Genomic DNA, 9,056 nt, shown 5'->3' with positions numbered 1-9,056 from the left:
ACTGTTAGGGATGCTCAAATATGAAAAATTGGACTGATATTGATATCTGATAGTAACACCGGTATTATGCCAGATTTACCAATATTTCATTTTATATATTTTTTTATCCGATTACTCGATTAATTGTAAGAATAATCGATAGATTACTCGATTACTAAAATATTTGTTTACAACAGCCCTAATAGCTACCACTAGGTACCACTACAACTGACACTAGGTCGCCATGGTATGTCAATGCTGACAAGTTCCTGTCAGTTCCGGATTATAATTTTTTTCATACAATTACCTTAATATAATGCTATTACTAAACTGGGTAAGTTCACTAATATTGACTTATTAGTTAATATTGGTGACAGTGGCAACATAAGATATTGACAATTCCAGAGTGGCATTATTTTCAGCATGGTTTCATGAGAGTTCACAGGATGTCATAAGTTCCCAAGAAAGTAATAGACCAGACAGCCACTATAACTTTCAGAGTTTTTTTTAAGATAATGCAAAGTTTTTGGAAAACATGTTATCATAATTTTCCAAAAGTGCCTGTTGACCAGTTTTAAAGAGTTATTACTTGTTATTATTTAATAAATTTAATATCTGCTATTTTTCATTAATTGTGAAGTTCATTCCAGATTTGTGCGGCATAAATGAAGGTTGGTTTTCCGTGTTCATTTCTGGTCCTGGACATTGTCTTTAAAGTTTACTTATTCAAAGATGAGACATTGACTAAAATCTGAACTACAAAATGCATTTCAATAGCATTTTCAAGGCAGCAGGAGGACTTTCACTTTCAAGTTAAACCACCTTCAAATTTTTTACACTGAAGTAAGTCAAAACAGAAAGTATGTACACCTCAAAAACTTTGACAATGTGTGAATCCTAAGCAACATTAAGAACAAGATTGTTACATATTTTTTAAAATAAAAATTACTTTGGGTTATACTTAAGATGGAAATGCTTTCTTAAATGAAAATTGTGCTGTTTAAATATTATTTTAATTGGCAGATATGTTTCAACATTTTTAAAAGTTTATGTCACAAAGTATATGAATAGTAATTGATTTGTCAATATTTATTAGCCATTGTATGTAAATACTTTAAACAGCAATAACATATAATTTAAGTTTTCAATAGCCAAGAACTAAAATATTTGTGCATTATAAAATCCCTCTCTGAAATCGTTTGAAGTCTTCTGTAAAATTCATGTTTAGTCAACGTGTGAATTTACTACATCAGGATCACATAACATAATATTCCTCCATGAGAAATTATAATGTTTCATTACGTTTACTTTGTTGTTTTTTTTTCAAACTTTATTAATTTCTACAATATACGTTCTACACAACTACTACGTATTTCCATCTTGGCCAAAGCCCTATCTGGCAACCCAACGGGGTTCAATAGGTTCCATTGTAATAGTGATACTTAGTGTTAGATTCAATTACTTTGGCCATCTTCCTTCAATTAAATTAAGTCAAAAATATTCAAGGATAATTAACCAATACAATTACCATTGAAATAAAAATTTATAAACAGNTAGAACTTGGACGAATCATCTCCGCTCCCAGCTTAAATAAAAGTTCTCTAAATTCTTATCTGCGGTAATACCCGAGAATTGGAGTCTTTTCGGACCCGTGAGACGGAGAGCTGGTCAGTAGTCAGTCTGCTGGAGTGGGGAGGAGTTAAGGGCGTGGCTGAGTACTGAGAATTAACAGTATTTAAACCCACCTGTGTCTGTGTTCGTTGTCGGATCCTTGTCGTAGTCAGTGTTGTTTGTCTTACGTCTTGTGTTCGCTCCAGTAGAACTGTAAAGTCCTGGATAGCGTTAGCTCTCGTTTCCAGTCCTGTGTGTCAGTGGCTACCGGTATTTGGCTGTGTGCCTGTCTTTCTGCCGTGCTGCCTGTTTTGAACTGATCGAGCATCATCTTTATTAAAACCATCATATTCGTACATCCTGGGTCCGCCTGCGTCTTCTCCTCACCACCTCAACCACACCACATGACAAATACAATATTTGCTTTTTTTATTGCAAAGAATAGATGTCATCTTTTAACCACCTTTTGGTTTCACAATTTAAAGTGTATGTTTGAGCCACACGGCAAAAACAAAATGTCTTATCAAGTATTTTTGGACTATTTTCTAGTGCAAATATCTTAGTACACTTTAGATAAAACTAACTTGCATGTAACTTTACATCAAGATATGAGCTTGTTTTAAGTCAATAATTCTTTAGTTTTGATGAAAAAGGAGGAGTAGTGACATTGGCATATTAATTTCAATTATAACAGCACATCTTTCCCTTGGTATAAGTGAAATAATCTGCCAATGTAATAAGTCCTTTTTCATCGATATTAAGGAAAACTGACTTAAAACAAGCTCATATATTGATGAAAAGTTACTTATATCTTGTGTCTTATTCGAAATGTAGAAAGATTTTTGCACTGGAAAATCTTTGGCAAGATTTTTTTTGTTTTTGCTGTGTAAATGGGCACTGTAGTTTAATCTTTTGTAATGATTGTTCTAGTTCATGTAAGAACACTACTCATTTTGATTAAAAACAAAATTAAATTCTAAAGAATCTCAAAGGGTCTAAAAGATGCGTTTGAAAAGAGGGTTGGGAGATACTGGTCATTTCTACATGAACATTTTCAAAAGTAGAATTTTTATTGTTCTTTCCCTCTCCAGAATGTATATTTATCATGTCTTTAAACTCCTTAACATTTGATAATTAAATCTGCAAGGTTATTTGCAAATTATTCTTAAGATACAACTACTACAAATAAAACTTGGAATTAACATGAGTACCTACTCATGTTAATTCCAAGTTTTATTTGTAGTAATTGTATCTTAAGAACAATGCATTTGATCAAATGTTCTTGATGTTTGTCACTTCTTCTCAAACATAATGACATGTATTTAAATCAATAAAGCATTTGCAATTTATGCACAACAGGCCTGATATTTCACCTTCAGATCTGAAATATGACTGACTGTAAGATTACCTGATTGAAGTTGCTGCTGACTGAGCCTGGTTTGAGGTGGTTCTACAATTAAACTAGGGACCTGCTCAGCATTAGTGGTTGGTAGTGGCCAAAGGCCATGCTGTTGCAGAGGTTCTTCAAGAGTCTCTGGTGTGTTGGACTTTTCACCAAACACATTGTTAGTTGCTGTGCTGTTGGCAGTCATCCATTCAACAACATTCATCCAGTTCAGATTTGTATTGGTGTTTTGTTTTCTGTACGCAAGGAATGGTGGTTCCATGCCTTTCTGAATTGTTCTAGTTGGCTTTAAATCTCAGGAAGAAAAACCATGTGAAGAGAAAGTTTGTGCACATCGTCGCTGGGATCCAAGAGGGCTGAATCTTAAAGATTATAAAAGATGCTATAAAATGGTTCCAGAACATGAAAAAAAGACATCCCTCCAAAGATTACGGATGGATTCCCCAGTGATAAGACTCCGACATTCAATGCCCTGTAGGAGGTTCATCACCAGGGACCACTTGCACATTCTCGCCACCATGATCTGACCTCACTCTAGAAGGTAAGCCATAGAGGCCTGTTGCCTTGAGAAAATGAAATAGCACTGTTGAGGCACGATTGTCTGTGCTACAGTTCAAGTAAGTAATTAAGCGAGAACATCCATCGATGCCACCATGGACCACAAANAATATACAAAAAGTGTAGGAATTCAGCTAACATAGGTCTTTCTGCGAAAAAACCCCCCTGAAAAATTCTTTCTTCTTCGTCTGTCTTCAAGTTCTTCTACTAGTTATAAAGCATCATGGGATATGTAGTACATTTGACAAAGCCAGTGGCAACCATGGTGGCAATGTCTATGGTGGCAACACTGGCAGCTATCCCCAAAAACAGTGGCACTTGTGACCAATAACGGCAGGTGTCAGCGGAAGTGCCAGTATGAGGTGCCGAAGTCAGCCAAAGTCAGTGACAACACTGACAGCTAGCCCCGAAAACAGTGGCACTTGTGGCGCCTAATGACACTTGCCACCGGAAGTGCCATTAGTAGGTGCAGTGTCACGATTTGAGCTCGGCCCTGCTGTATTTTGAGTGATTATTTATCCATTTGAGATTCTGCTTTACAGCTTCAGTAATAAACATATTATTACTGAAAATCTTTTAGCTAAGTACCGCATAATGGCAGTACCTATACAACTTATACACCTTGAAGCCTGTCTGTTACACAGTCTTACTTTAGCTGAACATATCAATATGCAATGTGTACCGTATCTGACACACATTAAAGATTTTATTTTACCTGAAAAGGCTTTTTACTAAACTGTAATCGTGTTAGCCACGCTATCACCAAATACAGTGCATCAGGTTGTGATGGCAAGCCACACAGGGTAAGATCCACACCTCATAAGTTGCCTTTCACTTTAGTTTGTTTTGTAAGTTTAAGTATTTATATTCTTCCACCTTACAATGTTTATATGGAGTGCACACATATTAACAATGCAAGGTCGAAATTCAATTATGTTGTTTTCTTTGTTTGAGTTACCTGGGTGTTTGGCTACCCTCCCTGGTGGACAAAAGGCGTGGCAAAGGGCTGAGGTTCCTAAAGTACTGCTGATGGCCTCATTGGACTGAACCACCTGTGTCGTGCAGGGAGGATGTTTTTTGGTTTTATTTAATTGTTTGTGTTAGTTGTCAGGTGGCAGCCATTTTGTTTTCCCCTATTGTGTCCACATGGTTTAGCTAAACTAGTATTTAAATCCCCTTATGTGTCATTTCAGTTAGGTCAGTTTGTTGTTTTGTCAGTTATGTCTTGAGTCTAGTAATTTATGTTGACCTCTTTTATTGGCATGCCTGTTTAATTGTTATGTTAACCTTTGTTCATACTCTTGGGTAAATAAAAACCCACCTTTTTTTTTAATTCAACACCTGTGTTCTGCACTTTGTACTGTCCAGTCCCTGACACAGGTCTAGGCACACTCAAACATTTGCCAACAACAGAAATCACTTATTTCAAAAGTAACCCTCAAAATCATGAATGCCCGACTTGCCCAGCCTTGCAAGAACAATAGGCATCAGTGTCCACACCTATATTTATGCTGAGGGTGTGAGGATCTGGTGTTTTCCTCATCGACCGGTAGCATTTCGCTGTGACGCGCACAATGTTGGAGGCATCGCGTGGCTCAAACACCTTGATGTCGTCCAAAATAGATGACATGAACTTGTTGGTTCCCCTGTTCATTGTCGTGGCTGATATTTTGTGAAAATCCGGCAGAAATGCTACACTAATCGACTCAGAAATACTCTGCAGAGAGTCAGTCGAAATGAAAGACATAGAAACTAAGCTCCGCGAGGCTTTGTTTGTGAGACATGCAGCCACGTGGGACCACTCAAGGCCTTTGTTGGAAATGTTTGGTTTTAGAACCTAGAAGCCTGCAAGAGTATGTGTGTCTAAGAACATATTTACAAAAACGTGAACAAAGTGTTCAAAAAAGATGCAGGAGGAACCATATGTGATGGAGAAACGCGGAAACGCCCTCTTTATCCTGGATCTTGATAGCATCTCATTCGAGATGAGTATCTTGTTCCAGATAGTATCTAATTATTTCGAGATAGTATCTTAAAATTTCAAGATAATTTTTCTTTTACTGGAGTGGCAGAAGCAGGCTTCCATAGTTCTCCTTCTGAGTTTCTACATTCCTGAATTTCATTTATGTGGCTTTAGTAGCTCTTCTATCTTGTGTCTATTGAGTTTTTAATAAGAGACTGTTTTGGTTGCCTGAGCTTTATGGGATGAGTTTTCCTGAAATATGAACATTTAGCACAACTCAATGTGAACATTTGTGGTTCACATTGAGCTGAGGAGGCAAATTAAACACGGTGGAATTAAGCTTGACTCTTACCTTGATGAAAGACACATGGATCCTCACAAGGGTTGATATAAATGTCCACACGGGTGAGCCTGTATCCAGTTTGAGTGAAAGCAGGCACACGCGATTTGTGCCGAGGTAAACTTCAGAGATCAAGCAACAACAACGGGAGAGGTGCCAGAGCGGTGTAATAAACCCATCTTTCTTTTAGAAATAATTCTGCCCTACATTTGTAGTGCGTTTTACTTAAAAACAAAATATGTTTTGGGGGAAGCATTATTGAAAAGAATCAACTGGTTTAGCATTTGTTCAGAAAATCTAAAATAATTGTAAACATGAAGCTCACCTTGAAGGTCTGGATGGCCTGTTGGTGTGTGAGTCCTTGGAGAGATTCTCCATTTACATCCAAAATCTCATCTCCTGTCCAAAGAGTAGTGCAGTCAGAACAAGATAAGAACTTAAAGTGGGAATGTCAAAAAAGATAACTTTTTATTAAAATAAATCATCAAACTAGATGAAGATTACCGTATTTCCGGACTATAAACCACTACTTTTTTCCTAAGCTTTGAACCATGCAGCTTATAGTCCGGTATGGATTTTGTGTGGATTTTTCTTCAACCACCAGGGGGCTCTTTAGCAGGAAGTGAATCATTGGAAGTTTAATCAACTTTGGGGATATTAATACTTCTGCAAGAGGACTTAGACTTATTTTATTGTCATTGCACAAAGAAACATAAGTGAAATTGGCAATGAAATGTCATCGCTTGGCCACCAGAGCACACACAAAAACACAAGTGTGCCTATAATTACATAATAAACAAATAATGTATTGTTAAATATATAGAACTTAGTATTTATCAAGCAGTTTCAAACCGTCGTAGTGATAGGATTGTTGAGCAATCTGATGGCCAGTGGGAGATAGCTATTTCTGAGTCTGGCTGTTCTGCAGCGGATGCTACGGAATCTCCTGCCAGGCGCCAACCAGTTGAACAGACCATGGAGAGGATGGGTGGAGTCAGAGAGGATCTGGTTTGTTCTGGCTAAGCAGCATCTGTGTGCAATGCTATGGATAGGGGGGAGTGGAGTCCCAATGGTCCTCTCCGCTATCTTCACCACTCTTTCCAGAGACTTACAGTTTGACACCTTGCAGCTCCCAGGCCAGATGGAGATACTGCTGGTCAGCAGGCTCTCAATGGTTACTTTGTAGAAGGTAGAGAGGATGGTAGGCAGAAGGGGAACCATTCTCATTCGTCTCAGAAAGTACAGGCACTGCGGTGCCTTTTTCATCATAAAGTGATGTGAGGTGTCCAGCCGAGNATTACTGTTTAAACTTTACCTTTAATAACATAAAGATACCTAATTTTTAAAGTGCAATCAGTAATTCTTATAAAACAAATTTATATCAGTCAGGTGCCCGCCGCCCCCCCCAACCCTCCCCGAAGCCCCTGGTGAGTAGACTGTGTGAGATTATCAATCATTTAGTATTAGCTTAACTACAGACTACTGCTTGCCTCCATTTAATTTAATGAATGAAGGACCACATCTACCAACATATTCATATATTTAACTTGCCCCTGTACCTTTTACCACACTTAACAACAGGTGAGTCAGACAGCAGCAGCTCTAACCACCATACCAGCATAACCCCTCACTCCCCTCTGTCCCAGTGTAAAAGGTGAGCAACACCACAGACATGTCTATGAGCAGCACTTTGTTCAGTGACAAACTAGTTAGCATCATTCCAGGGAATCTATAGGGATTTTTTCTGTCTCTCTGCTCTTTTTAGAATTACACAACAAAAAACAAGAAATTTATTACTGACATAAATTCAAACAATTTAATAAAAATATAATAAAGGTAATAAAAAACAGTCTGCTGTCAGTCCAGATAGTCCTACCTTAGCTTGCATTTAAATCGTACCTCCCTCCTGAACTGCCCTTTCCTAAATGAAATTAAAGCTGCAGTATGTAACTTTTATAAAAAAATATTTTTTACATATTTGTTACAACTGTCAATATGCTGTGACAGTATGGTGAGAGATTTTCTGTGATAAAAAATTCAACTCCGCCTTCTCCCAGTACTATTGAGAAACAACCAATGGAGGCAGGAGGCGGTGTTTAGAACTGTCAATAACATTCTCATGTGATTGCTCATTCTCCCTCTCCTCTGTGCTATGGTGCAACTAGCATAGCTTGTTGTGATTGCTCAGTTTAGTTAGCATAGCTACTAATGACAGCAGATAAACAGTTTTCCTGTAATGATAAGTTGTTTCTTCACCATTAGCACATTTAGCAGTGAGTGAATTAGGTTGACAACACTAAGACCATCCTGATTCTGATTGATCTCATAGCAAACTGTCACAACATGGTGGCAGCTTTATCAAATATAGAGAAAACATATTTTTATTTAAGATATATACTGCAGCTTGAACAAAATGTAAATACATAGGATATTTGAAAAGTCTGGATTGGTTTATGTACATTTTGCACATTGTCTATGACTGTTGCTGGTGGGGAGAGATATTTCATCAAGCTAAAACTAATAATATAAAATTAAGCAACCTATTTACATACAGTATGCGGATTGTTGCATTTAAAATTCACTAGCAGTAAGTGTTGAGCTAGTATCAGTATTGGACCCAAGAAAGCAAGGCAATTGCAAGCCTTTAATGTGGTCACTGTTGTCGCCCTCCGTCTCCGTGCTACCGCCAGCTCGCCACCAGGGGGCCCCCTCAGTCCCTCTCCTGACGCTCCACCTTGCGGGGGTGTCTGCACACACCTGCAGATCTTCTGATCAGTTCCAGGACTATAAGAGGAGCCTCCAGCCAACACTTCAACGCCAGAGTGATGACCCTTGTGGTAACTAAGAGCCATCTGAAAAGCCTCGAATTATTATACGTTCCTGTTCTAACCTCTCGTCTCCTCGCCTCAGGTTTGAGGCCCTGGACCCGGGCAGATCCGGACCCAGTCGAGCCCCGCTGAAAGGGATCTGGATCTCCTCGCCCTGGAGGGCCCTGCACCGCGGCTAGCACCGAGTCGCTCGCCTCTCCCTCACTTCCCCTGAGCAGGAGCTCATTGGACCCTGAACCCAGCCCCGGCGTTTCCGACCTGTCTGCAGCTCTAAGCCGCTCCCGCTCGAATCACCTTTTTCCGTTACTGAATAAAACCCTTAAAACTTCAGTTTTCTCCTGAGTGTCTGCTGCATGTGGGTTCGGAATATTC

General features: G+C 38.7%; 1 protein-coding gene across 1 annotated transcript in view; it reads right to left on the bottom strand.

Annotated features, from left to right (window-relative positions):
• Window positions 1–6,294, bottom strand: part of LOC103131357 (uncharacterized) — an 87,794-nt gene extending 81,500 nt beyond the window's left edge. The window contains exon 1 of the mRNA XM_016666596.1: window positions 6,182–6,294. The gene's annotated coding sequence lies outside the window, so the exon portion shown is untranslated. The remainder of the gene's footprint in view (window positions 1–6,181) is intronic.
• Between the last annotated feature and the right edge of the window lie 2,762 nt (window positions 6,295–9,056).

Source organism: Poecilia formosa, unplaced genomic scaffold (assembly GCF_000485575.1).
Source record: "Poecilia formosa unplaced genomic scaffold, Poecilia_formosa-5.1.2 Scaffold747, whole genome shotgun sequence".
NCBI lineage: Eukaryota > Metazoa > Chordata > Actinopteri > Cyprinodontiformes > Poeciliidae > Poecilia > Poecilia formosa.
The sequence above is the reverse complement of the archived record's forward strand: the minus strand, read 5'-3'. Positions and strand labels throughout refer to the sequence as shown.